Here is a 26862-nt window from a genome sequence, read left to right on the forward strand (position 1 = left end):
TCACCTTTTTTTTACGTAAATACTGTTTATTGTGATTTTTTGCCTTTGTATTACAACTCACATTTTCCTTCTGAAGGAACTTGTGCACAATATAAGCACACATTCAGTGTTATTTTTAATCCTTCCATCAAAATAGTCGGTCGTTATCACTGGTCAAATTGTATAGTCTCCCTTCCCTGACAGTGTAAATTTTGTCCTCAAGAGTTGTATGAACTGACTGGCAAACTCAAAACGACACTACGAATTTCCCCTAGAGGATACGGCTGGTTCTCAGAAAATGCACAGATACAGCGACAGGTGTCTGTCGGCACACTGCAGCAATAATGGGTGCAAGCTACCTTTGACATTGCTGCAATACAACAGTTGTCACATGGCTACAACCCTTAAGACACAACAGAAATGTAAGTGGACAGCAAAAACAAGCAGGTTCATCAACCACAAATTTGACTTCAGCAGCCACAACATAGGCGGTTTCATGTAGCTAAAGCATTAGCTAATATGGGGAAAATACATGCACAAGCACCCTTAGCTAGAGATACCTGCGTACCAACATAAAACCGTGAGTTGCAGTGCATATGATGCTTGTTCTTGACACTAGTACTTTGTGAAAAATACTTTTTGGATTACGTACAATGCTTTCAATTCATTTGCCCAGTAATCAAAGGCTTTTGACAGCATTACAATTTTGACTTGCTAGTTGAAAATATTCTCACCCGAATAGCACCAAACAGAATAAATAGAAAACTGCCCACTGTGCTGACCAAATACGTGGAAAGAGACCCAAAGTAATAGAATTATTTGTGGACAGCTGTAGACTTAGAGCTTGTAGGCTGATAATCGCTATTAAATTACACCACTGCCAAGCAGATGTTCTGTGTGGTGCTGTTGAAATCAAGTTCACTTGATGAGCAACATAGCAGTAACCAGCAAATGCTTTAGCAATAGCAAGCAGACAATCTTGCACGTGGAAAATTGCAGGCTTATTTAATGATAGTGCATCAATAGACTGAACTATGTACCAACTATGTGGTCTATGCTGTATAGACAGAAAGTCAAAACGGATGCAATTGGACACAGACTCTGCCACAATGCCTACTTGCATGAATGGGTATAGCTTAAGAAGACTATAAAAAAAGTACAGAAAGAAAGAAAGCCTACTAGAAAACTCCTCACTACTGTAGTACCTACTGCACAGTGAATACAGGCCTTCATGTACCATTTAAAGAAATTAAAGCTCGTGGCCATTGTTCTGGGAACACAAGAAATAATTGTGAAATTAATGCAGAAGGTTGGGCTAGTTGGCGTTGACACAGCTCCTGTGACCAATGCACATAGAAGCTGCACATGGAACCAAATGCACATAGAAGCTGATAAGCATCTACAAGAAGCCATTACAAAGCATTCACCAGATTCTTCTGAAAACACAACACTTATTTATCAGCTAGTACCAGTGATGGAGTGCTTACGCATTCATCAGCAGCTTTCGAAATGCAAAACACCTCAAACATTTCCCTATCTAACTGCCTGGCAAACTGACTGAGCACTTGTGTGGTATGAAAACACGGGGAGCATTTATGGGTACTTCAGTGGTGGTCAGCCAAGTGGCCAGCGCCCGTGAGAGCATTTACAGCGTTACGGTACTCCACAAGCCACTCATTCAGGCCCCTGTTTGTTCAATATACCACTTTCCACAGGGAAGTGGAATCTAGTATGCCACCACTACGTTTCAGTTAACAAAGTGGGTGACATGCTCCTTAGTGCATGTACCTTGACTCCCGGCAATGTTTACCAACCTGCACATTCTTGTGAGCATTAGTGGTGCTGAAAAAAACGCCTACACCACACTTGTTCGCCACCTTTCTTCTCGGCAGTGGGACACCCTGTGTACGTATGGCAGAGCTGCACGGCTACCACTGGGACATGCGTTACTGCACGTCCAGTGGGCAATGTGGTAGTGCCAATGACTTTCTTGTTGTGCTGGCTTTGCTGTTAAAAACATTGTGGGTGTTTTTGAACAGTGTTCAGTAGGACTCAAGTTCACACGAGTTGCCAGAAGATGGTCGCATGCAATCATTCGATATTCGTATAATTTTAAATCATACTTTCCTTTCTTGTATATACTCTCTTAGGAAAAAGAAGCCCTTGCTCGACGACCGTTTGGCACACTCCATGTTAAAAGATGCATAGCTCCTAGCTGCCTGAGAGCTGTTCTGGTTAAATCTTGTGCATCAGGTTTCCTGCAGCACTCAGCAACAAGCGAGCCATTTATGTAGGGCCGGCTATCTCGATAACACCTTGGTGGCAGTTACTGGGAGCCTCATTAAAGAGGTAAAAACTGATCTGGCAGCTGCTCGGTGCAATAACGCACGTCCCAGTGGGCGCCCTGTGGTTGTGCCATATGTACACGGGGTGTCCCACCACCTAAAAAAAGTGGCAAACCAGTGCAGTGTAGGTGTTTTCTTCAGCGCCACTAAAGCTCGCAAGAATGTGCAGGTTGGTAAGCAACGCCGGGAATCACGGTACATGCACTAAGGAGCATGTCACCCACTTTCTTAACTGCAATGTGGGTGTGGTATACAAGATTTCACTTCCCTGTAGAAAGTGCTGTATTGGACAAACGAGCAGGTGCCTTAATGAGAGGCTTAGGGAGCACCGGAACGCTGTAAACGCTCTAGCAGGCACTGCCAATTTGGCTGACCACTGCCGAAGATGTGCTCGTAAATGCTACCTGTGTTTTCAAAACAAGCAAGTGCTCAGACGGTTTGCCAGGCAGTTAGATAAGGAAATATTTGTTGTTTGGCATTTCAAAAGCTGCTGATGCATGTGTAAGCACTCCTTCACTGGAACCCACTGATAAAGGAGTGTTTGTTGTACCTTGAGAAGAACCTGGTAAACAATGGTAAGCATGCTGCATGCTTAGACCTGTGACATATTTGCCCATTAAACTTTGAATCCTTACATGTGCAGAAACAGCACAAGTGTGTAGCATAAACGGGAAATAAAGTGAATATAAATAGTATAACATAGGAAAGTTTCAAATCAATAAAGCAAGAGTTCGTTATAATGTGTACTAAGCAAAATAAGATGTAACGCGCAGCCAAGTGATTGATGCAAGAAAAAATAAACCTCAAGACACGTTAGGTCTAGTTTGAAAGTGAACAAGGTAATGTGTACATAATGTCTACAAACACAAATAAGCAGCAAGTTGAATAAAGTTGAACAGATATTTAGCCGATATAGTAAGCAGTGCTGAGTAATATGTCCATAAACATATCGACGAAAGATACCACAATCCTACTTTTGCAAGCACATACACTTCAGTGATACCTGACCAGACCATCCGATTACACACCGTGCTGCTGCAGCCATAGCTCCTCCCTGACGTGGACACTGTTGTTGGTCATGGCCTCACCACTGCAAGATAAGTTCTGTGTTAACTTATAGCAGTGGCACTTTAAAAAGTCACATTGTGAACACATGCAAGGAGCACCTAAAAAGTCACAAAAACAATGTTTGCACCACTCCAAGGTGGGAACAGAGCACAAGGTCGAAGTCACTGATGAATATGGTGATAATAGGGACCCCTTTGTGACAGCAAAATTTTTAAGGCATGCAGATACAGTAGATTACAAACAAATGTTTGTTTACGTAACAATTCATTTTTTTTCTATCACTTACTTAAAGCAACTTTCCCTTGTCATGTCAAGTTATGTCAACGTTATGTCAAAACACGTTGTCTCAAAACGTAAGCTGTAGTAGTAGCAAGCCGTGATTGCTTACATTTTTTAGCCCAAAGCCTATTAGGGAGATTTCGTGCGCGACGGCTTTGAGCGAGAAAACGGGCCGTCGCGCGAACAGATCGCTCGTTCTGGAAATCTAGAATTCGTCGTTCATCGCCCAGAAGTGCTATGGGCGACTAGACAATAGCGTGAAGCCCCAACTGGATGTACATCAGTCGAGTCTACCGCTTGTTGCACGGAACGAGCAAACGACTATTTTGATACGTGCAAGGTTAAGAACGTACTGCATGACTTTAAAGAAATGTTTTACGCTGCTCCTTTGAGTAAAACACAGCAACTTAAATTAATAAAGCACACGTTTGACCACTTTTGGCGCGTATTTGCTGCCCTCATACCGGCAACACCGGGGACACGGCTCTCAATGTCGTCGCTAGCATAGGGTACGGCTTGTAGGGAACGAGCGAGCGCGGCAACCATCTACATCGCGTCGCTGTCGCGCGCAAGATCACTTGCATGGTGTTTATACTTTTTCCCTCTAACTGCTCGGAAACCGACAACCGCGTAAACAGAGATTATTTACAACCTCGAAGCATAAGTAAGAGAGGAAACGTCATTGCAGTAAGAATTGGTGAAGAGGCAGTTGAGTCATTATTATCCAACTTAAGCAGAAAAGCGGCAGCTCGCGCAAATGAGGACTGTTGCCGAACCCAACCCCTCTCACCGGAAGGAAGCGCTCATCCAGATTTTTCATTTAGCATTAAGCCAATAAAATTGCGCAACCAAATTATGTCAACCAGCGCTCAGCAAGCATCAGCACAGTCAATGTCGTCGTGGGAGTTCTATTTCTTACGCTCGCAAGGCGCTCTATGCACACACGCGAAGCACGCACAGCATGCGTGTAGTTAGGAAGCAGGAGTACTCACCTTTTAAATGGTACGTACGATGCGATCGAAAAGCACCCTCCAAGTTGCCGGAGCTGCAAAGTTATTCCCGCATACATGCCGTTGTGCAGTGGACGACCTGCGGAACGCTAATAATACGCATTATTTCTTTGCGACGTCCACCGAACTCTCCACAACAACCAGGGACAAAGGGAACGCACTCCATGGCTTGAAAATCGTTGGTCCACGTTTGCCTGGCGCGCCACACATACCGCGAGTTTGCAGCGAGACACAAGCTATATTCTGGCACTTTTGTGCACGCGAACTAAGTCACAGTTCATTACAGCAAACGCAAAATCACGATCAAACAAACACATCGTAGCAACTCGCACGACCGACAGCACATGTAAACAAGGAAACAAGATTAGTGGATGGATACTATGAGCAACCTCTTTGAAACGGGTCGGTGGGTTGCGCTACCTGTGGAATTGGGAGGTTGTTGTGGCCTCCGCGATGTCTAAAATAATAACCAGCCCACACTCGCTTTGTGCCTTGTGGCGCCCAACTACATATAGATGTTGCAATACAAAAACAACCAACGCACAGTCTATATTATCTTCTGTACTTGAGCGCAGAAAGAAATTTTATGACGTATTTTCGATTTCCGGGAGCTTCCGCCGCATGCGGGTAGCAAAAATATGGCCTTCGACATTCGCATATGCCATCCTTAGGAAGCCTTCTCTGGGCTGTGATTTGAACATATATACTTAAAAAGGCTTAGTAAAGAAGGAAAAAAAATAGGTGTGGGAAGCCACGGGGTGGAGCCCTTAGTCCAGAACTCCACTGGCTTGAGCGGTCCGCCGTGCGTGGTCGAGGTTCGCGAGCCAAGTCTCCCATTGCTCCCTTCCGGAAAGTTTGCCGCCTACTTTCAACTGTTTTGAAGCCCATCCATGCCCATCCACGACGCCTTGCGCTGCTGCCCGTGCATTGGCCCGTGCTACCTGCGCCGTCACTTCTTTCTAAATGACTTGTTGCTGTCGTCGGCCTCTACTGTAGCATTAGAAATTGTTGACATGTTCTCGGAGGTACACGTCCAGTGTGCGATGTTTCCATGCGCGTTGTAACTTATTCAGTCAGAAAGCATCAAATCTACGAGGATTAATCGCTCGTGTGGCGCGGGTTACACCCGTGTCATCCGCATTGCTTTCGTTTTGGTGTGGTGAATGTGCGCGTATTGCGCTCCTGTCTCCATGCGTTCTGTATTTTTCGTGCGGCCCACTAATATTCCTCGAAAAAACCGCATGTCTCTGCCGCGTGAATGTGTCCTGTGTGCTGTGTGCCAGAAATGTGCGGCGGTGTACAATGTGTTCGCAGCCAAGTGCTACCATGCATTCCAGCGAATAGACGCGGCTGCTTATGTGCGGTTTTATTCAGTGTTTCTTCATTATCTTTGTGATTTACTTGCATCTGCGATAGAATTCACAAGGTACCCCAGTTGAAAAAGACAACAGGAATTCATGTCGCAACTACAGAAATTTATGTTGTACGACAGAAGTTCCGGACGTTTCCGTAGTTGACAGACATTTCTGACGTTACGACAGAAATTCTGATGTCGCGAAGACCAAGAGTTCTGAAGTCGCAACAGAAACGTTCTGTCGCAACAACAAGAGTTCTGAAGTTGGAACAGCTTTCTATCGTGACAGCGACTTGGACACAAAGTTGCGTGAAAAGCTGCCTCGCTCGTGTGTCATTAACCTGGTACAGCGCTGCCGTGAGAAGCCAGTATGCTGTCAGAAGGAAGACTCATCCACGAGTGTTTATGTAGATATTTTGCATTGAGCAGACGAATTATGTGCGCGCTCAAAAGGGTAAAGAGCGAGAGACAACTGTCGAAATTAGCAGTAAGAACCCTAACAGTGTCCCCGGTCACCGTTGTCTACTTCTGAATTTCTTATTCAATAGGGATATCGTACAGCAAAATCGATGTTCTAGCACTCCACGATGTACCAGTCGATGGTAACAACACTTTTGCACTTGTATAGATGCGGCCGCTGACGCGGCGGAGGGAACGCGAATCTTGGCTTTTCAAATACAAATGCAAACAGCAACGCAGACAGTGATTTTTACTGTAGACATAGCCAAAATGTACCTCTGACAGGCATGTGCGGCGTGGTGCAGTGGTAAGATGCTAGGCTCATGATCCTCGGGTCTAAGTTCAAATCCCGGGTGGGCAGTTTTTTTTTCTTCTTTTTTGTACTTATGAATAAATTTACATATTCTTCAAGAGGTCGCTTAATCTTTAATTAAATATTGATCAGGTTGTGTTTTTCATGTGGGACATGACGTCACATTGTGACTAATTTTGACTTGTCCGCCTTCTTCAATAAGTGTCCTTTTAAAGATGTTCCTGCTTGACAGTAAAATGCCTCTAGTGAGGTTGAAATATCATAGCAATCCAGCTGTAGAAATTGTACTATAAAACAAAATTATCTAAACTTGTTGCAGTACGTGCATGTCTCGTTGATTTATCAAAATTTCAGCTAGTCCCCAGTGCTGGCGACCTTGCACCACATTAAAGGCAAATATAATTGTTTATTTGTCTGGAGTAGTGTATGCCATTTCTTCATATCATTAGCTCCAAGTAAAAAATTCTCATCTGTGCACTGTTGCCTTTTCGAGTTAAGAAGACATTTTGAGATATTATTCAACACTAGCTGTTGCATTGTGTCGACATGAATTCAGCAGTAATATATGTTGTGCCGTCTATAGTTACTCCATTCCCGTATATATCAGTACACACAATTTCATTCCTCCATCACCTGTAGTTGGTATGTCATGAGGCAAAAAAGAAATTCATTTCAGCTTGCGCTGAAATATGATTCTACACTATCTTGTTAGTTTGGTAATTGGCTTTGCCACCAAATTATTATGCATGTAGGATGTTTATATGCATTAGTCTCGACAATGGCACAGAAGATGATATGAGCAACAATGTGCTAACTAAATAATAAGCTCCTATGTCACACTACTGCTAAAATGACAGATTTACTGAGCGAATGTGTGTCTGCTTTCTTGAGTTACAGAACTGCCAAGCCATCTGTAAGCACAGCGTTTGTGCTTAGCAAATACCCTTTGTTCCCATCAAAATGTGGAATTCTTTTCTGTTTCTCACGTAATGTTTAGTATAGTGTAACATCAGTAGAATCAAGCATTATGTAACACAAATCTTAGGCACAACTACTGGCTTTCAGCACATCACTCAAAGTTGATTTTATGAAAGCTACAAGCAGAACCTTTCATTGTCATAACCGCTTCCTTTCATGCCTTTCTACGAAGTGTAGGAATGGTACGCATTCATTAGTCATTACATTAAGGTATCCAAAACTACTTGTTTTCTAAAGCTTCCTATTAGGCAACCACGTGGAAGCAGCACACTACGAAAAACAAGCATAACATACATGTATTTGTTTTTTCACCATTACTTAACTACTTCCCATGGAACTTCTGCTTGTGCCAAGGAAAACATGCAGTTATAATTTCCATTCTTGTTGCAAAGTTGCATTGTAGGAGATTTAAGGGGGCAAGGAAGTTGAATTGTAATTTGACACACCCTGGCAATATATGAGAGAGAGAGAGAGAGAGAATGTATCATCAATTTATAAGCCAGCTTTGCCGTGTATCCTGCAATTTTGCAAACAAATGCGTAATTTCGTGGTCACTGAAACTTTTAAGTTAATGTACGTGATTAAGTTAATTAAGTGCACTTTTAAGTTAATGTACGTGGCACCCACCATTATCACTCCAAATGTTACAACCACTGACACACAGACCTGTCATGTTTTCTGGCTGTCACATATATTCGCTCATTTTTCTTCCACTATGTGTTTCATGAACCACCGAGTACACCCATCATTCACCCAGCATGCACACCATTTACCCACCATTTACATGTCACCCGGTACGTACATGCAGTATTCACCCAGCACATCCATCATTCACCCACCATTCCCAGAGTTCACCCAGTATGTACCCACCATCCTCCCAGCACGCCCAGCATTCACCCATCATTTACACAGGTCACCCAGTAGTCATCCCACCATCCACCCACTACACCCACCATTCACCCAGCTTGCCCACCATTGAGACAAGTCACCCAGTATGTATCCCACCAATACATCCCACCATCTACCACCGTACCCACCATCCACCCAACATACCCACGATAAATTCCATCATAACCACCATGTTTTCCATCATGCCCAGCACATTTTACATCATGCCGAGCACAAAATTCATGATGGGCAATGCTGGGATTTTCAATAGGGAACGCTCGCGTGAGAACAGTTCTCAAAACGCAGATGAGTAAAAAATACAATTTTTTCTCCGGGTTTCACGTGCCAAAACCACGATAGGATTATGAGGCAGCCCGAAGTAGGGTGCTCCGGATCAATTTCGACCACCTGGGGTTCACTAACGTGCACCAAGGCAGGTTAAATACCGGCATCGGTCCCACTCCTTCAGGCGTAGCTCGTAGAAAACGTGCAAACATGTATCATCACTGCTAGTTGCAGCGATTCCGGCTGTCGAGGCGTCCGTGGTCAAATCGGAACGTGTCAATCCAGGTCAAACGACTCAGCGCCGCCGGCTTACTTCAAAAAAATTTTTAAATATGTTTTAATCTGACGCTCGACGCCGAGGTCACTGGCGTGTTATGGTTACAACGTGACGCTGTTGTGGTAGAGATCCTCTGATCCAGTGCTGTTGTCGCACAATTTTATTTATGTTTATTTAATTATAGAGAAATGGTTGTTTAAAATGATTAGCTTCTGAAGTCACAAAGACGTTCGAAGCCTTAATTAAGGACGAACTTTATGTAAATCAATGCACTAAACATGATTCTGGGCTACAATTAGGGACATTCTGGTCAAACTCCACCATTTTGTTGATTTCTATAATAACTGCCTTTCTTGAGAGCCAAAGAAACAAGCCTTAGCAAGCTTCAGGGCCAATTAGAGCGGACCAGAACGCCAATTTGACAATATGGCGGGATTCCACAATGCCAAGTACCTCTGGCTGGTTTCCATGGAAACTAGCGGCAGAATTCCTTCTAGTAATTCAAAATTGTGGCTTTTGCACGCAAGATCCCATAATTCAATTCAATTCAGTTCTTGGAATTGTTATACGAATCTCTTGCCTTAACAGGGTGCGCCCCTTTCGGAATCCATTTAAAAATATTCGTCCCTGTTCAGCCTCAGCGCCCCCTAGAAAATATTCCGACCTGCACCTGCACGTATTCTCCTTTGCATCAGTGAACTGTTGCGTCACGATGTAAAGTGTTTTGCCCGCCAAATGTTCACGTTAGTGTGCGCCTACAACTCTCGCATTGGGGTGGTGCCACGTGCCACAATGTCGCGTTAACTACGACAAGCGACCGAAGGTTCGAGTGTTCGAGTTTCCAACGGACAACCGAAAAGTGAGGTGGAAGCCTGCCGTTCGTCGAGCTGACCTCGACATTGACGTTCTTTCCTCGATCCGAAGGTATGTGCACTTCGCAGTTTAGTCGTTGCACTTAAGTAATTCTAGAAAGTACCGCGTCCCACATGTGCTCGGTTCTTGCTGTAAAACAATTATTTCGTATATGCTTTTGACTTACTATATCTTGAGTCTTGATATTGCGTCGTGGGTTTATTTCTGGTTTGAATCATTCGCTATGACTGCACCGCTTTGCTGTCGCTTTTTGGTTGTCGCGTGGTCAGGGTGCTATCGCCGTCACAACGCTCATGTGTCTTCAGGCCTGTCATTCTTTCTGTAGAACCTCTTGCACGCGCTCACAACCGAAGTAATCTGTAGTGTGTCCTCAAATGCATTTGTTGACCAGTGCTTCTTCGAGGAAGTTCGATGACGGAACTACAAAGACATATCGCGGAGCAAGCTGCGACTCATCCTCGCCGATTGCTGGCGGCACCGCCTCCGAGTTCCTTGTTCTTTGTTTAGAGGCGAAAGTTCAAGCATTAAATACGAAGCACTCGTTCCCTTAGTTCGCTCTTCTTGTGTCAAGCGATAACAGTTAACATTTGTTTACTGGGGAAAAGCGTTCACAGGAAAAAAATAAACTACACGTGCCAATATATATCGTTAGGACCAAAGGGGGCTGAACAAAGAAAAGTCCATTCGTCCAATGATAACGAGCACCATAAAAAGCAATGTTGTTCTACTTGTATACGCGTTATCATACGAGTGTCCTGTGCCTTTGAAAGGTATATTCCCAGAACACAACTTTTATTGCGCATTTTCTTTTATTCCGTTTGCCTGAAAACGTCTTGAGAATCGCTAAATATTTAATTGGTTCCCTTTTGCACCGCGCCCCTCTTCTAACGAGCTCCAATTACTTAAGAAAGAGAGGTGGAGGGGGTAGGCTGTCGCAACAAGTGTTATGTACAAAGTAGTTTATTGGTTACCGCAGCTCCGGCGGCATGTTTAAGGTATCATAATCACGCGCTCATATTTCTTGCTGTCCTCTACTTCCTTGGACTGTGTTCCACAGCACTTCAACCACAATTGGATGCCTGCGCACACATCTCAACAATTTCGTCCTTTTGTAGCTTGGTACATGTGGTCGATGTGAAGCAGTAAGCCTATAGTACAATATACTGTTCAAGCTTTTTAGTCAATGGTTTTCATACGTGTGAGCTCCATTTCGCCAACACAATCCCTGTCCACAGAAATACTTCTCGCCTCTTTCCTGTAAATTACATAAAAATGATTGTTGTGTGCATAGCTCCTCTCTGCCGAAAATGTCATGTAGGATTAACAAAAATAAAACGCTTCATGACAAGCTGGGATAAAGCTCAGGTAGAAATGCGATGCGAGTGTTCTGAGGACAACGCCATATTTCTGTCGCTGCACTGCTCGTCAGGAGACGCGGTGCTACTTATTAGGAATACTTCGAAAGGTCGAAGTGCTGGGAAAAACAACAAGAATATTGGATTTCAAAGTTCGACGTCGCACACGATATTCACAGCCTTATTTTGCCTTGTGGCAAAATTTGTGGCAGCTGGGACACGAAGGGTTAACCGAACTCTGACTCAGGCATTGAATACACCAGCAACAGTATTTCTTTTCTTTCTTTTTTGTCGAACTTCCTACTTCGCAGCGTTTCCATTACGCATTCAGATGCCTAACAAATTTAGAGCCTGTCTACTTGATAACCTACCAGGGGTTCGCAGCACGGCTGCCCTACCGCTGTTATTACGTACAGTGGGACACCGGCGTTTCTCTCCTGCTGTAAGCCACTGCTGCGCGAGCATGGAAGAATGGTGGCGTGCGCTCCTGCGGTTGAAATCACGAACACACCCTTGATTGTTGACGTTCCGGTGCGTTGAAGCCAGTTTATTATGTTGCCCCTTGGGAGTCGCTCTGACCGTGGGTTCTTCCGTTCGTCAACGCCAATGGTCGCCGTACTTATAACATGCTGTCCGTCATTTTATGCGCTTTCAGATGAAATCCTGTGAACAAGTTCTCGAGTTAAACGTTCCGAATCCATTTTAAAAAAACACTCTGGTGACCCCAGTAGTAGGCTGTTAGCGCGCAGAGAATACATGCTTGTGTATGCCAGGCGGTTAGATTACCCATGGAAGAACTTTTAATTTCAGTCTTACCATACACCAAGGCGTACGTCTGTAGCTTTTTGCAAGCATCTCAAGACGTTTTCAAGTGGTTCTGTGTTTCGCGGGTGTTGGGGATAAATTCGTAAAGAAAGAGAGCATAGACCAAATACGAAGAGATCCAGCAATAAGAATGCCTGAGAGACCATAATTCAGCAGAAAGCTTTCTGAGTAAAGAAAACTGAAGAAAATGTCCAAATTGTAACCAGCAACAGCAACGCAATAACATGATGGTCACAACGACAATTAAGCTCGCTTTATTCAAGCATTGGGTTATATAGGCGCGGGATGATGCGCAAAGAGTGTCTGAGTATTCAAGATGCGCAGTCATGCCACAGTAGCCTTGTCGCATACAGCTCATGCAACTCACACAGTGGTCGCACACTACTGGCTTGGATTCAACAAGATCGCTTCACTTTTCTAAACTACCCTGATTTCCCCGGGCGTCACGGGAATGCTTTTGAATGGGACACTGCTCGTAGTTTAACACTTCTTGGCGTAAGTTGTCCTGTCACGTGGCGCAGCACCCAGGGCATTCTTATTAGAGATCATACCGTTCTGCGCGAATTTTTGCGCCGAACACCTCATAAAGCAACTACCGATTGGCGTAATGTTGAGACACCGGTGATTGGTTGGTGCATCACTCTCCAAGGATGGACCGATGACCTTCGTGACAAGCCCGAAAGATATAGAAGTTGCACGACACCAGGTCGAGCGTGCTGTCACCTTTCCCGTCATTCACCCTTGGGAAGCGTGGTATTGAATTCTCCGTCTCTGGAGCAAGATCAAATGCAACATGTCTCTTTCGAAATGAATCTCGCAAGTGAATGACACCATTGCACGGTATCGTAACAATCGCACACGTGAGAAATGGCATTTCGTATGTCACAATTTGAACAATAACCTTCGTTCGAACTTTTGGTCAAACCGATTCGCAACAGTCTCTCAAAGAATTCTCGTCCGGGTTCTGTTCCAACACGACTGAAAAATATTATGGTGCCGTCTGCCCTCGCCTATGATTTCGAAAGGTTGAATTTAAACAAACATTCAAAGCTGTGTCTGTCGCACTTTAGAGACAGTATACCATATTATGGACGTGTTCTTTCCGTATACTGCTGAGAGCCGAATATTCGAGTTTACAGTAGGCTCTCTGCGATCTCGCGCCTTTTGAGGGAATATTTTGGGCACATAGAGATGGCTTAAGATACGCAGAGCTCAATAATATCCCTGCAGAAAGACTATAAAGACCCCATTTCGTCCCTTTTTATATTTTTTTTTCTCACGCTTTCATTTTTGTCACGCACTTCTTTCCGTCTTTACTTCCCCTTTCCCTTCCCTAGTGCAGGGTAGCAAACCGGACGTTTTAAGTCTGGTTAACCTCCCTGCCTTCCTCTCATTTGCATCTCTCTCTCTCTCTCTCTCTCTGCAGAACTTTTGAAGACAAGGTCTTCTAAGCTGTCTTCACACGGGTATGGCGTATGCGGGCCGTGCTGTTGAGACCTCTTCCGAATAAAAAACCTATCGTGCCTCCAGAGGGTCTTAGCGAGTCGCAAGATTAGGTATCAAAACGAAGGTCTCAACAAGGCGAAATGTAAGTGTTAGTCGAAGAGTACGTAAAAGTTACGGTACGGGTTTAGTAAGCGCGAAATTAGTCGGAAATTAACCGATTAAATTACACAGCTAAAAAGGGCACACCACCAGACAAAGATCGGTTGAGGCAAAGAAGCCGTACGGCCAGCTTCTGTTTGAATGGGGAAAGCGCTTGGTCAATACAGGGCTCGCGCGAAGAAATTGTGCCTGAAAGGGGGCTCCGGCAGCGCCCACAGAAAGCAAGAATAAATCGCAGAATATGCAACGGTTACGGGAGGGGCGTAATCCGCGCCAACATTGTCTAAAATTTACCATATTGCAGAGTACCATTGTAAACGGTGCACTGCCGTGAATATATATATATACAGGATGAGGCAAAGTTACCGTCCGGTACATTTTTGGGAAATGGGGCGAGTGTGCTTGAACGAAGTAGGCATCGTGCAATCGAGCCAATGGTATCCTGAAGGCAGCTACGGTATCGTCCGCAAGAAGCGGGATTTACTCTTGGAATAGATCAAATTAGCGGTGCGGACGTAATTCGCGCAAATATAGTCCAAAATTAACAGCATTGCACTATTGGCAATACAATATCCGGGGTGGGCCCACCTGACCTTGGGGTTAAAAAAGAGGGGAGGGGAGTCCACCAAATGTCGATGCAAAAGAAGACAAGGTAGGCGCAAGTGTGCTTCAAAAAGGATATGGCAAAAATACGAAATAAGCGAACGATGAACGGGAACATCAAGAACTGCAACATACGAGTGGAGCATTGGACAGGCGTCCAACCTCGCGCCGTTGCGCTCAAGCCCCTCCCACCCTCAATAAATGGAAGGGAGGGTGCGAGGGGTGAGACCGCTTCCATCACGAGGTGTGGTGCTTTTCTTCTCATTGTCAGTCTTTTTATATTTTTTTACTAGGTTCCAAGCTCGTGACGTGTCGCTTCGTCGTGAAGATTTGTTTTTCCTGCGAGCATGGCAGCCACTTTCTCATCGCTGCCGCCTATGGAGCCGCAATAACCTTACCTTACAAAGTTCAGAAGTTTTAACGAAATAAAAAATCGGAACATGTCAACGAATAATAAAACCGTTTGAACATTCTGTTCCTTCTTTCGGGAGGTATAGTGTGTCATATTGGTTGCATTAGTTATTATGCGATTGCTGCATTGGACGCAATTCTGGCAATTTAAATGGTTCTTGCAAAGCTTAAACAACTGTCAGGATACGTTTCGAACTTGTGTGCCAGCACCTGACACTATCTCGTGACGAGACTTTCGATTCTTAAGCGTCACGTTCGGTTCCCGAAGTTGAAACTCGGAAGAAGGTCAATTGGGTTTAGGACTTGATTTCTTTGGTGGTAATTGTTGTAAAATCCATATCGAGTTTAGAAAAATAAGATACTATTGTAAGCGTGTATACGGATTAGTCGCATCTGTCGATAGAATAATTTTGCATAGGAAAGGTGAATTCTTTCGCGACATCAAGAATAAATATCCAGCATTGGTGCTTCCTTTGGTAAACAGTTTCTTTCGTGATTGGGCCTAGGAGTCGTGAAAGAAGCAGCTGAGGCTGAGGCAAGTAGCTGAGGGCGCTCTGATGACAAGCAGGTATGCTCAAATATCGTACAATTAGTACCTGTAACACGTGTATTCATGGCGAGTAAAGGCAGACTTGAGAACATGTCAAAAGTAGAATAAGACAGACAAAGATAACGCCATTGTGCTTGTCCTCGTTCGACTTACTTCACTGTTTGCACAGGTGCCGTTGCTTAGCATGAATCCCTGCCACATTGCTCAGTCATTCATGTTTATGTATAGTAGGTTAAAACACATGTTATACTTTATGTTTATTATTTAGTACGGCGACACCTTGTCTTTGAGGCATGGATATTATTTTTACGTAAACTGCGCTGCCATGCTTCCACGCGGCGTCAATAGAGCCAGAAATTAATAGATGCGCTCCTTCACGCCACGTTACACATCCTTCAGAATGAATGTGGCTGCTCGTGTTGTTTTCGAATGAATGTATTACCAACATGAGAAATTTTGGAGAGCGACCACGGAAATTATTATAAATTTTCTTTTTCAGCACGTGCCCTTTAATTTATCTTCTGCAACAGCCGAGAAACCCAAGGGCGCCATTAGAATTACCCACATTCATCTAGTGAATGTAGCACTCGCTAACGTGACTGTCCCTGCTTGGCATCCTTTCGGTAACTGTCATAAAGGCCCATATGAAATCGCCGAGAAGGACATGAAAATCGGCATCGGATGACCGTCAGCACTGTAGAAATAATAAATTAGGAGGTGCCCACCAAAAACATGGAAACCGGCAGGAATATGAGAGATCAGACTATATAAACAATAAATGAGGAGATCCTCGGCGACGGCATGGAAACCGCCAGAGACCGCTACGAGCGCTGGGCCGACGAGCAATACGCAGTTCATGTATGCGCCCCACGTTGGCTCTAGCCTGGACATCGTAATGCTTCCCGAAGCAACCACGGTGCAACAATGTTAGCAATTACCATCTTGCTCCAGTGGCAACTATCAGCGCGAGATCCTTCTCAAAAATTACAACACTAGGACAAGTAATGTATAGACTAATTTTTTCGTAAATCGCCCTTTGTCAATTAGGTGGTTTTCGTTGTAACACGGCAACGTATAAGCTGATGACGACAGTCAGAACTGATTGTAAACGCCAATTTTACCGGTCGAGTTCGTCTGAATGATGCGAGCTGAAACATTTAGGAGGGGAAACCTTTTGATATCAAACGCCGCGAAATGACAATTTAGTTCTGAGGAAACCCGCAAGATGTGGAACTTTCATCAAAGGTAAAAAAGTGGCGCTGCATTGATTTTAAGCAGAAGTACTAAAATATATACAAACCCCCCGCGGTTTTCTCAGAAAGAAGCCTTCAAAGTTGAATGGAAGCTTGTCCTGGTCAGAGAATAGAACCGGCGACCAACGACTTTCTGAGTCGGTCGCTCTACCATCTCAGGAAAGATAGTCTGGCAGGTTGCAACCCGAGACCAAATTGATGGGCAACCCGAATCTTCGTGACCGTGAATACGACAACTCAGTTTGGTGAAAACGTGCAGAGTGAAAGATTTCTGATGAAATAGGACGGAAATCCAAGGAAATGATTTTCATTTCCTGTTCCGCTTCCTAAGGCGGATGTCAGTTTTACCTTTGTCCAAATATATCAGCACCTGTTGAAGGTGCGTAAGATGGGTGGCTTGGCGAAAAGTATGGGTACCTACCACACGACCGTAACCGTGTTGCAAAGCACTAGTACCATTATTAGAGACAGAGAAGTGTCTAGAAAACTAGCGAACAATGCTTTTTAGGAACCGCTTTGGACAAACTTCATGCATACATGCGAATAAACAAAATCGTAAGCGTAAATATAGTTGTAATAACACTATGAATCAGGAGTGGTTCGCCCAAGCTGCCACTCCACTTGCCGCCTTCACCCTTTGACGGAAATAAATGTAAGGCCCACGTAACGCCTCATTGGCCACCATCAGGTCCTCCTACGAGAGATTACCTCAAGTATTCGAGCATAAGGTATCGCCTCACGAGGTTCCAGTAATCCTCATTCAGGCTGTCCAGTTGCAGATGAGAATGCTCGCGGGAGTGGCAGACGACACGGCGTTTGACGACGCCGGCCATTAGCATGAAGGCGTCTATGTCTCGAAAGCTCCTGACCGCGTCTGGAATCATGGCAGCTGCCTCGTCCGCACTGACCAGCGACAACCGGGCTACCTGCTCTCGAAGCGCGCTGTGACGCTGGGTTTGTTCCTGCGCTTTGGCCGAGGACCAACAGCAAGGTTTCCAACGTTCCCAAAATCTATTCCAGCATAAATGTGAAGCATTGATCTTGATATATTGAAGCGGTGTGCCTTCGTATCATGTGACGTCTCGGCGGTTTCCAGCATGTCGCTCGTTTACTCCATCTACGTTCTTGCTACGCACTTGGTATCACTGTTGCACAATGACGAGACAAAATGCTCGCGACTTTGAAAAACAGATTTACATAATCCGTCGAAGCTTATTATGGATGTCAAGCGATAGCATCCCGCCTGCAGAGATACAGTGCTAAGGATGCTTGTTAGTATGCATTCTCGGATAAGGCCATGAGTCGTCTGTTTGCTGTGACGTTCCAGTTCTTTCACAATTTGATGCACTGAAAATTGCGTTAACTCCTTTCCAGGTCATGTATTGTGCTTTGGTGAGTGAAGATAAGTTCACCAATCACAACCTATGATTGCACTTTTTTCGATATGAACCCACTTTACTCAGCCAGATTACACAATCGACGTAAAGTCGCGATCAAGTAAACGGAAAAAAAAAAGAGAGGTTCCATTTCAAAATATGCCTTCAGATTCGCATAATCCAGCCGTGAGGACATGCTTTGCACAGGGCCGAATGCACCTCTGCTATTCGATTGCACTCCAATGACCAGAGCCTCCGTTTGCGCGGTAAGAAATGAGGTACCCTTACATCAAATGCAAGTGGTCATTTGAAAGATTATACACTTGTGCTTCTAACTTGGTTCCACCTTTTAAGTATTAAAATCGGGTCATAGAACTGTAGACAATTATGTTTCAAACTTTAAAAATGTTCCGACTAAAAGATTAGATTATTCAATGAATCGACAAGAACCCTGCATCGAAATCGATGGATCGAATAAACGCTAAAAAAATGAATGATTAATCGGTAATTGAATGACAATTCACCATCCGTACTTTCCGCACCAGCGCGCCCTGTTGGACAATACACACGCCACAACACTGTATCATGCATAATATCTATTCAATGCAAAAGGCACAGACTCCGCCTCACTTTCACGTCACAGGGCCAAGCCACACCCATTGACATCAAGAAACAGGTAACGTAACCACCACCAACAGAAGTAGCTCCAATGTCGACACACAAACGGCATTTCTTCCACATTGCTCTTCTATATACCTCAAAATAGCCACCGCACCCTACACCCCGAAAGAGGCAGGCAGCGTGTTATGTATTAGAGTAAACATGCTCTCACGCATTCTAACACACACCGTCTCAATGCAGACGCCAGCACAGCAAACAAAGGGGCGGCCACGGTAGTTGTAAACCACCATACACATACGATTGGGACTTCTAAAGAAGCGATAACTGACCCTGACCAGGTTGGGCTTCAGGCTGTGGTGAACGCCTGAATGCCTGCCACACCTACTTCCTGCGACTACTGCCATAATTTTCGCTGACTCCATGGAGGTGGTTAGGCGTCTGTAAAAGGACGAGTGGCCAGCTTCCACAAGGTCATCAAGATGTGCGTGTCAAATCCGATAGAGGTAACACGAGTACCAGGCAACGCTGCACAGCCAGGTTACGACAGAGCTGACCAGCTTGCCCGCGATACTGTTCACCGGACGCCAGCCATGGGGTCCTTCACATGCTGCAGAAAGTCTACATCGCTTCCTTAGCCTCTCTATCTTTGGATACATTTTTTGTAGATGCAATATTGCGCCGTGTTGAACGTCCTTAGCAGAAAAAAAAACACGAATTAAAGTATTCGCTCCACTTATGAGCTTAATGGTGGAACGCGCCGCGGTTAATTTCTTTCCCTCTATGACAATAGCTGGAATTCGGAATTCTAGAATATTCGAAGTCCAATTTGGCTATAGATTTTTCTCTACGCACCTGGTCAGTATACTGCAAATGGGGCCAAGGCATACTACCATGTCTTAGTAATGGCACAATTATCAACCTTCAATTTTCTGTGGTGGTAATTCTTTACAAAATATTTTAAGAAGGGAACAATGTTTCGGAACCAGTGTAAGCAGTCATGAAAAACTTTCTACTCTACTAAATGTTTTTGATCTGATACATTTTACAACAACGTTAGAAAAGGGAAAGTGTCAACCAAGTGTCGACGTTGAGCAGGTTAAGGTCGACGTGCATGGTTGCGCAAATGATTTGATGAATAAATGATGATTGTATATCTCTCTTCTGTGCCTTTTTTCACGGCGAAGTCGTTAGATTCTTGTTGGTCCGAACTTTTTGGGCTGTGCTGACTTAAAATGGAACAGCAACTGTAAAAAAGTTTCTTTGAGTTGTTGCGTAACTGAAATGTCTTCTCGTATATTCAAATTCACAATTCAATGTTATCCAATCTGCAAATTTTCCGAAAGCCGTATTTTACAAATATTAGGACACACTTTGCTTGTGGAAATTGAATTACGTTAATAACGCACTTGCGCCAGGCGGAAGGCTACTAGAATGAGGATGCCTGCTGCAAATCCACATACCTGCATGCCCACGTGACGAGCGCATGCTCACCATGAATCTATCGTTGAAGCGTGGGCGCCCTGCCCGTTGCACCTGTTGCAGAGTGGGCTGCGAACGTACTCGACAGTAGGGCAAACACTGTCAGAAAGAACAGTTACCTTTCACTTAGTGAACGCGGATGACGCGCAAGCGTATGGACGGCGTGAGCATGCACAGGGAGCAGCATGACGTCGAAGCACAAACGGAACGGAAACGAACCCAGTCGCTGATGCTACATTGATCTCGATGGTGCGACGCCTTCTGGTACAATGCCTTCTGGTTGTGATGCTTGTGTAACGGCGGCAACAGCTTGCCTGTACAACTTTCAAACGGTGGAATGGACGCAGTATTTTAGGACGCTATTATTTACTTAATTCGCACTTTATTGTTATCGTATTCCACACGCATTTACGATGGGCCCCATTGGGTCTCCGTGTCCTTCCTGCAACGTAGGACACGCTGGTTGTATCCTTGACAAGTCTCGGCAGCCATGCATCCGCCTTGGGCGACTCTTTCGTCATGAAGCACAAACGTTGGTTCGACGTTGTCCGGCTCCAGGTGGGCACGACGTGAATCGCGCATTTAAAAGTGACGGCAAGGAATCTAATTTTAAGCTTGCTTGCGAGAAAGGCCAACCGAGTTTTCGGCACACTTGTTGGCTTTTCTTTCGAGGAACCCGTATGGGTTTCCTTTGTAGGAATTGCTACGAACGGGTGGATGTCTGATTTTCCCTTTATTAATTGTTGGCTTAACGTGCGTCGGTTCTCTCATTTGCACGAAGAAAGCATGCTGCCTCGGCACCCTTGTGTTCCTTCTCTTCAGTGTCAACAGCTGTCTATCAACGGGACGGCATGTTGCCGTTGAGAATCCACATATACTGGGACACCGCTCCGCTGTGGCGCTTCGTTGAGGATAGGCGATGAGTAAAGATATCCCTGATGGCGGCGTCCAGCTTTCGCCACGAGAGCTTCTTTCTCGCGTATGCCACACCGAAATATGTTCCCCGGGAGAAATGTGGAACTTTTTGTTGGGGAATATTGCCTCTCTTACCCCTCAAAATATGGGTTTGCCTAGGTACCAAGGAGGATGACGCACTTTATTTCGTCGGTTCTTCTTATGGGCATTGCTCAGACACATTTTTTGTTCATGCAGTGCTAATTCAAGCAAGGCGAATGATCTGGAGAAGTGTGCAGGTAATCCTATAATGTCTTGTGGTTATGAGCGAAAGCGGAAATGCTGGTTCCACATTTAGTCTGCTAAACTATTTGACAGACATTACAGAAACCAAGTGAATAAACATATCAAGTGGAGAGGCTAAACATGTGACATTAGCCATAGAGAGAGATTGCAACTACATAAATTAGCGATCCGCTCATTAATATCGGAGCAGCGTAAAACAAATTGCGTCTTCTTACTATTTTTCTCGCCGTCTGCGCTTTGCCGAAGAGAATTTCCCGGATCCCTAATCATACTGCAGAAGCAACACCAGTTACCGGTGGTACACTGCCAATTCCAAAACGCAACCAGTGCGCCGCTGGGCATCAACGCAATGAATGACCGGAGCACAAGCAGTATCTCTCGCGATGTCTGTGCCAGTATCTGCGACGATGTGTGTGCCAGTGCGCGCAGACTGTACACACAGTGTCGAAGTAACACTACCGTGCGTACAGTCGAGTGAGCTCGGGATATTACTCGGTGAGCCGCGTAACTGTTTATGAGGTAATTAGGCCGCGATTCTGTGAAGTGGCAGTCAGATCGGGATAAAGGTGGCAGCACGATTCTCGCGTTAGTCTGGATGGACGGTCGGCAGCACACATTGCAATGTACACGATGACGCTTCGCTGTGGGAGATTTGAGCTGATTTTTTGGTTTTGAAACGCACTGACTGCAGTCAAGGTATATTACACTGCACTATAATGCCACATTCTTGCCTGAAACGCACGGGAAATACCTATTACACGGAGGCAGAGCGCAGTTTGTTGTCGTCCATCTATGGTACTTTTTGTTCGTGCTTGGCTTGCGTTTTACCCATTCTGTTGGCACTACCGGTGGGCGAGTCAAATTTCTGCTATTATCGCACTGGTTATAAAAATGCCTGTATTCATGAACAATGGTGATATCAAGTTCTTGTGGTCTACCACTTGTACACACACATAACTGTATTTCACTTTTCTTTCATTGCTCTGTCAAATGCAATATCAGTTTCGTTCTACAAGTTGCGCAATTATAGAACTGACTTCGCTGTGGCCGCATCACCTGGTTGTTTCACAGAACCGATGGTATTAAAATGGAGCCTTAAAAATAAAGCGTTTCAGGAAGAAGGTTGTTTTGAATTACTGCGTACTTGAGAATAATGCGAATAGTTGTCAGTCATTGTAAGTGGCAGCCTTCTCACCATTTGTTCCCTTTTTGTGAAAATCACGGCTGTCCGGCGACGTCATGCCCATAACATCAGGCTGAAGTGTTCTTATATCAGCCTCAAGCAACTCAATTCGACGAGTTCTTGCGTCTAACAACTTCCATGATACGCATCATCCTCGTGTAATACTCTATTTAGGCTTCGTTTTTGTGACAGACAAAGTACCAAAACATGAAAATTCTTTTGTGACGCAATATATTTCTTAGTGGGACACTCAAATAATAAATGGGCACACTGCGGAACAACTATGAATCGCCGCGTAATAACTAAGCGACAGTCAGGCAGCAATGTGCTTCATATCAATTCCATGCTACAACAACATATGAGGGCATAAGAATTTCTTTCCCAATCCTGTGTGAACCGATGCCACCTCATTTATGTTTCCTGCCATAACAAAGCTTCCGTAATGATCAAAATGTTGCTCCAAGGAATCTCTAAGCATTGCGCCCAGGTATCTCGGCGACCACTTCATTTAGTTAAAACGAAACCAAGTATTTTTTGTGGAGTGCCGAAAGCGCAATGCGACAATAAATCTGAAATGATTGTGACGAACGGAGAGTGCGGCGACATGCGTCGCGCACTCGAAATGTGCAGTCACTATTTTGTGGTGAAAGCTACACTACGCGGGTTGGAGCCGAGTTACGCGTGATTCTGCGCCTGCCATACTACGCATGCGCGAGAGCCGCTTGACGTCACGAGAGGCGCAGCTGCGTCGCCCTCACCGCCGCCGAATGCGGCGCTCTCCAGAGGTGTGACGTCGCAGTCTCCACAGACGCGCCGGCGCCGTGGGCGCCCGCTGCTGCATTTACGATTGCGGCGCCGCACGGCACTGCGCATGCGCGAGGAGGGCGCACCGTGTGTATAAATTAAAAAAAAAGTATGGGGTTTTACGTGCCAAAACCACTTTCTGATTATAAGGCATGCCATAGTGGAGGACTCCGGAAATTTCGACCACCTGGGGTCCTTTAACATGCATCTAAATCGAAGTACACGGGTGTTTTCGCATTTCGCCCCCATCGGAATGTGGCCGTGCGTATAAATGCGCGGTAGACGCGGTTGATGCAGCGCGCTCGACATGGAGGTTAAAGGGACACTAAAGGTTACTATGAAGTCAAGTTAAAGTGATAAAACAATGTTCTAGAACGTCTAAGGCGTATATATAATCGCGAACAGAGCTTTTGCAACCGAGAAATTGAGGCAAATGCATGACACGATTTGAGAACCCCCAGCGACATTCCGGTACTAGCCCTATGACGAAGTCACTCCTTATCATAATTTGTCTCAACTACTCAACTAGTACTCAACTACTCGTATTGAAAAGATCATTTCATTAGGTTATAAAACGGAAGAAAATGCTACTTGTCTGCTTCTGTTCCATTCTAAGAAAAAGTAACATTTTTACGTTACCCTTCAGTAGTATGAGGGGTGGAAAGGTTTCGTTTTCGCTCGACTCCGCGCGCTCGACTCTGCACCGCGCGCGCATTGGAGTTTCAGTTGTTTCGTTATTGCGTCGTGCTGCGCTGGGTCTGCTTGTTCGCGAAGCTTGCATTTGGAACAAGCAGCGAGAATACCACGTCTATGTGATGTGGGATCCGCGCACGATCCGTGGAGCTTGTCCAAGGGCAGTTGCAGCGGCGAATCCAACGTTACTTATCACTGTGTGCGAACGAGTGAACCTCTCCGTTCGAAGTGGTTAAGTGCCGTACCTCTTCCACAGCGCGTTGGCAAAGAGCCGAAAAATCGCATAGTGTGCTCGCTGCACTTTCGTCCAGAGGATTACGAGTTCAACGCCGACTTACTGAAGTCGTGTTAAGTGCCTTTCAAGGCAATGCTTGTCGGTCTTGCCTGCATTCTCCGAAGCGCAAGAACAACTGCAGGTCGAAGACATTTGAGTGCGGCATTTGGTTTTCACGAAGGAAAAGCTACAGATGGTACGAATATGTACAGTTATAACATACAGTTTCCGTCGTAGCAGTATGCAATGACGCCGGCAGAGCGAAACCTCAGCAGCAGGTCACGTTCATCAGTGCATAAATCGCTGAAGTCGAGCCCAGCATCGCGAGCCAACGTGTCATTGTCAGGGTCGTCCATTGCTACGAGCGTCAAAGTTGGCGTCATAAAATAAAGAACCAGCTTATCGTCGCGCGATTTCCCTTCGGCTAGCTACCATAGTTCCGCTGTCACGCTGCTTTCGGCTCCGTCTTGGCTCTGTTTCCGGCCGCGCGCTTCCGTTTTGCGCAGAAAAGCCATAGCGCCGTCTGCGGGCGCCGTTTTACTCACCGACGGCGGAACGTCACTATGAGACTGTGACGTCACCACTCCTCGATCGGAGGGCAGGCGATTTGAACTGCGCTAGAGATACGCGGATGCTTCAGAATGCACTTTCTCCTAAAATAATTCTCTTCCTCGCATGAAACAAGCGTTTCAAAGTTTCTGGGATGGTATTTCAACGATCCATGTTACCTTAATATTAACCTTTAGTGTCCCTTTAAGGAGAGTCGAGCCCCTGCCAGTCGGCGCAAAATACTTGAACCCGACATTGAACGACTGACCAGAATGTGATCTAATAAAGGTACCATGTGTTTATCGTTGCAATGCTGTCCGTGTGATTACAAGGCCAAACAAGGCCATAGCCGGATAAGCTAATATTAGCAAGCAAGGCAAGATATTAACCAAGCATAACCTTACTTTTACGCTAACCCGCCATGGTTGCTCAGTGGCTATGGTGTTGGGCTGCTGAGCACGAGGTCGTGGGATCGAATCCCGGCCACGGCGGCCGCATTTCGATGGGGGCGAAATGCGAAAACACCCGTGTACTTAGATTTAGGTGCACGTTAAAGAAACCCAGGTGGTCGAAATTTCCGGAGTCCTCCACTACGGCGTGCCTCATAATCAGAAAGTGGTTTTGGCACGTAAAACCCCATAATTTTTAATTTTTACTTTTACTCTACGCATTTGTTGGCAAAGCTGAGCTAAGCCACTGCCAATTCTTTATTGCAGCGTGTGTGTATCCGCTAAGGTAGACTTTCACGGTTCCTTTAATGATTCGATAAACATAGATAGCGCTGCCTTAGTGCATCTGCTTTTTTCTACGTTCTTGATCAATCACGCTTACTCATTCTATCATGGACTCAAACCAACTAGCCCGTCAACGTGTTTTAACTAAGTAAACCAGCACGGTGTGACGCGCGTTCAGGTAAACATGAACACACGTCGCTCGATGCCAGCGGAAACTGTCTCTGAATCTGAAAGGGTGCGCGAGCTCGCTGACGCTACATTGATCGTTGTGAAGGTGGCGCTTGTGTAACCTCGGCAATGGCTTCACTGTATACATCCACTTTCACACGGTGGAATGGAGGTGCAATTTCTTCATGCCATTCCTTCACTTAATTCATATTTTAATAATATCGTCTTCCACACGCAATTACGATGGGCCCCATCTAGTTCCCGCGGCTGCCCTGCAACCTAGGACACGCTCGTTGTATTCGTGCGCAGACTCCGCAGAAAAACCTCCGTGTTCTTACGTCATCAACCACCAAAATTTGTCGAGGTACTTCGGCTCGTGGCTCCATGACCCGAATCGCGCCTTGGGACGAGAGGGCAAGGAAATATATTTTAATCCTCCTCGCGAGACAGACCTCGCGAGCTCCGGCAGTCATCGTGTCGTGGCCGGAGCGTAATTGTTGGATTAACGGGGGGTCACCACTCTCATTTGCCTAAAGAAAGCACGCAGCGTCGGCGCGCTTGCGTTTTTCTCTCTTCAGTTTCGACAGCTATCGTCCGACGCGGTGGCATCTTGGCGTTCCAAATTCCCGCACAGTGCGATAGATACTGTGCTAAGGCATCGTCGAGGGCAGCGAAGAAATAAAAAATCTCAGACGCCGCTCCCAGCTTTCGTCACGAGAGCTTCTTCCTCGCGTTGGCCACATCGAAAAAAAAAAAACATGCCAGAGACAGATGTGTTGGATTTCCTGGGGGGCAATTCTACCTCTGTGGCTACTTTTTGTTGAGGATTATTGCCTCTCTTACCCCTCAAAAGTTGGCTTTGCCTAGATGCTGATCAGGGCAGTGCGCTGTGCTTCGTCGGCTGGTATTTGTTTTCCCATTGCTTAGCTATAATTTTCTGCAAGCAGTGCGCGTTCAAACCAACCAAACAATCTTAAAAAGGGTGCAAAAAATTCGGTAATGCCTTGTGGTTCTGAGCGCAAGTGGAAATACTTCATACGAAGAGAATTGTTATAAATCACATCTATTCCT

The 26862-nt window shown here is 45.3% G+C and overlaps 1 long non-coding RNA gene across 1 annotated transcript in view; it reads left to right on the plus strand.

The window, feature by feature from the left end:
• Positions 1-10043: 10043 nt before the first annotated feature.
• Positions 10044-26862, plus strand: part of LOC140218856 (uncharacterized) — a 71395-nt gene continuing 54576 nt past the window's right edge. Inside the window, exon 1 of the long non-coding RNA XR_011895049.1 lies at positions 10044-10159. This is a non-coding gene — a long non-coding RNA (uncharacterized lncRNA). The remainder of the gene's footprint in view (positions 10160-26862) is intronic.

Source organism: Dermacentor andersoni, chromosome 6 (genome assembly GCF_023375885.2).
Source record: "Dermacentor andersoni chromosome 6, qqDerAnde1_hic_scaffold, whole genome shotgun sequence".
Lineage (NCBI taxonomy): Eukaryota > Metazoa > Arthropoda > Arachnida > Ixodida > Ixodidae > Dermacentor > Dermacentor andersoni.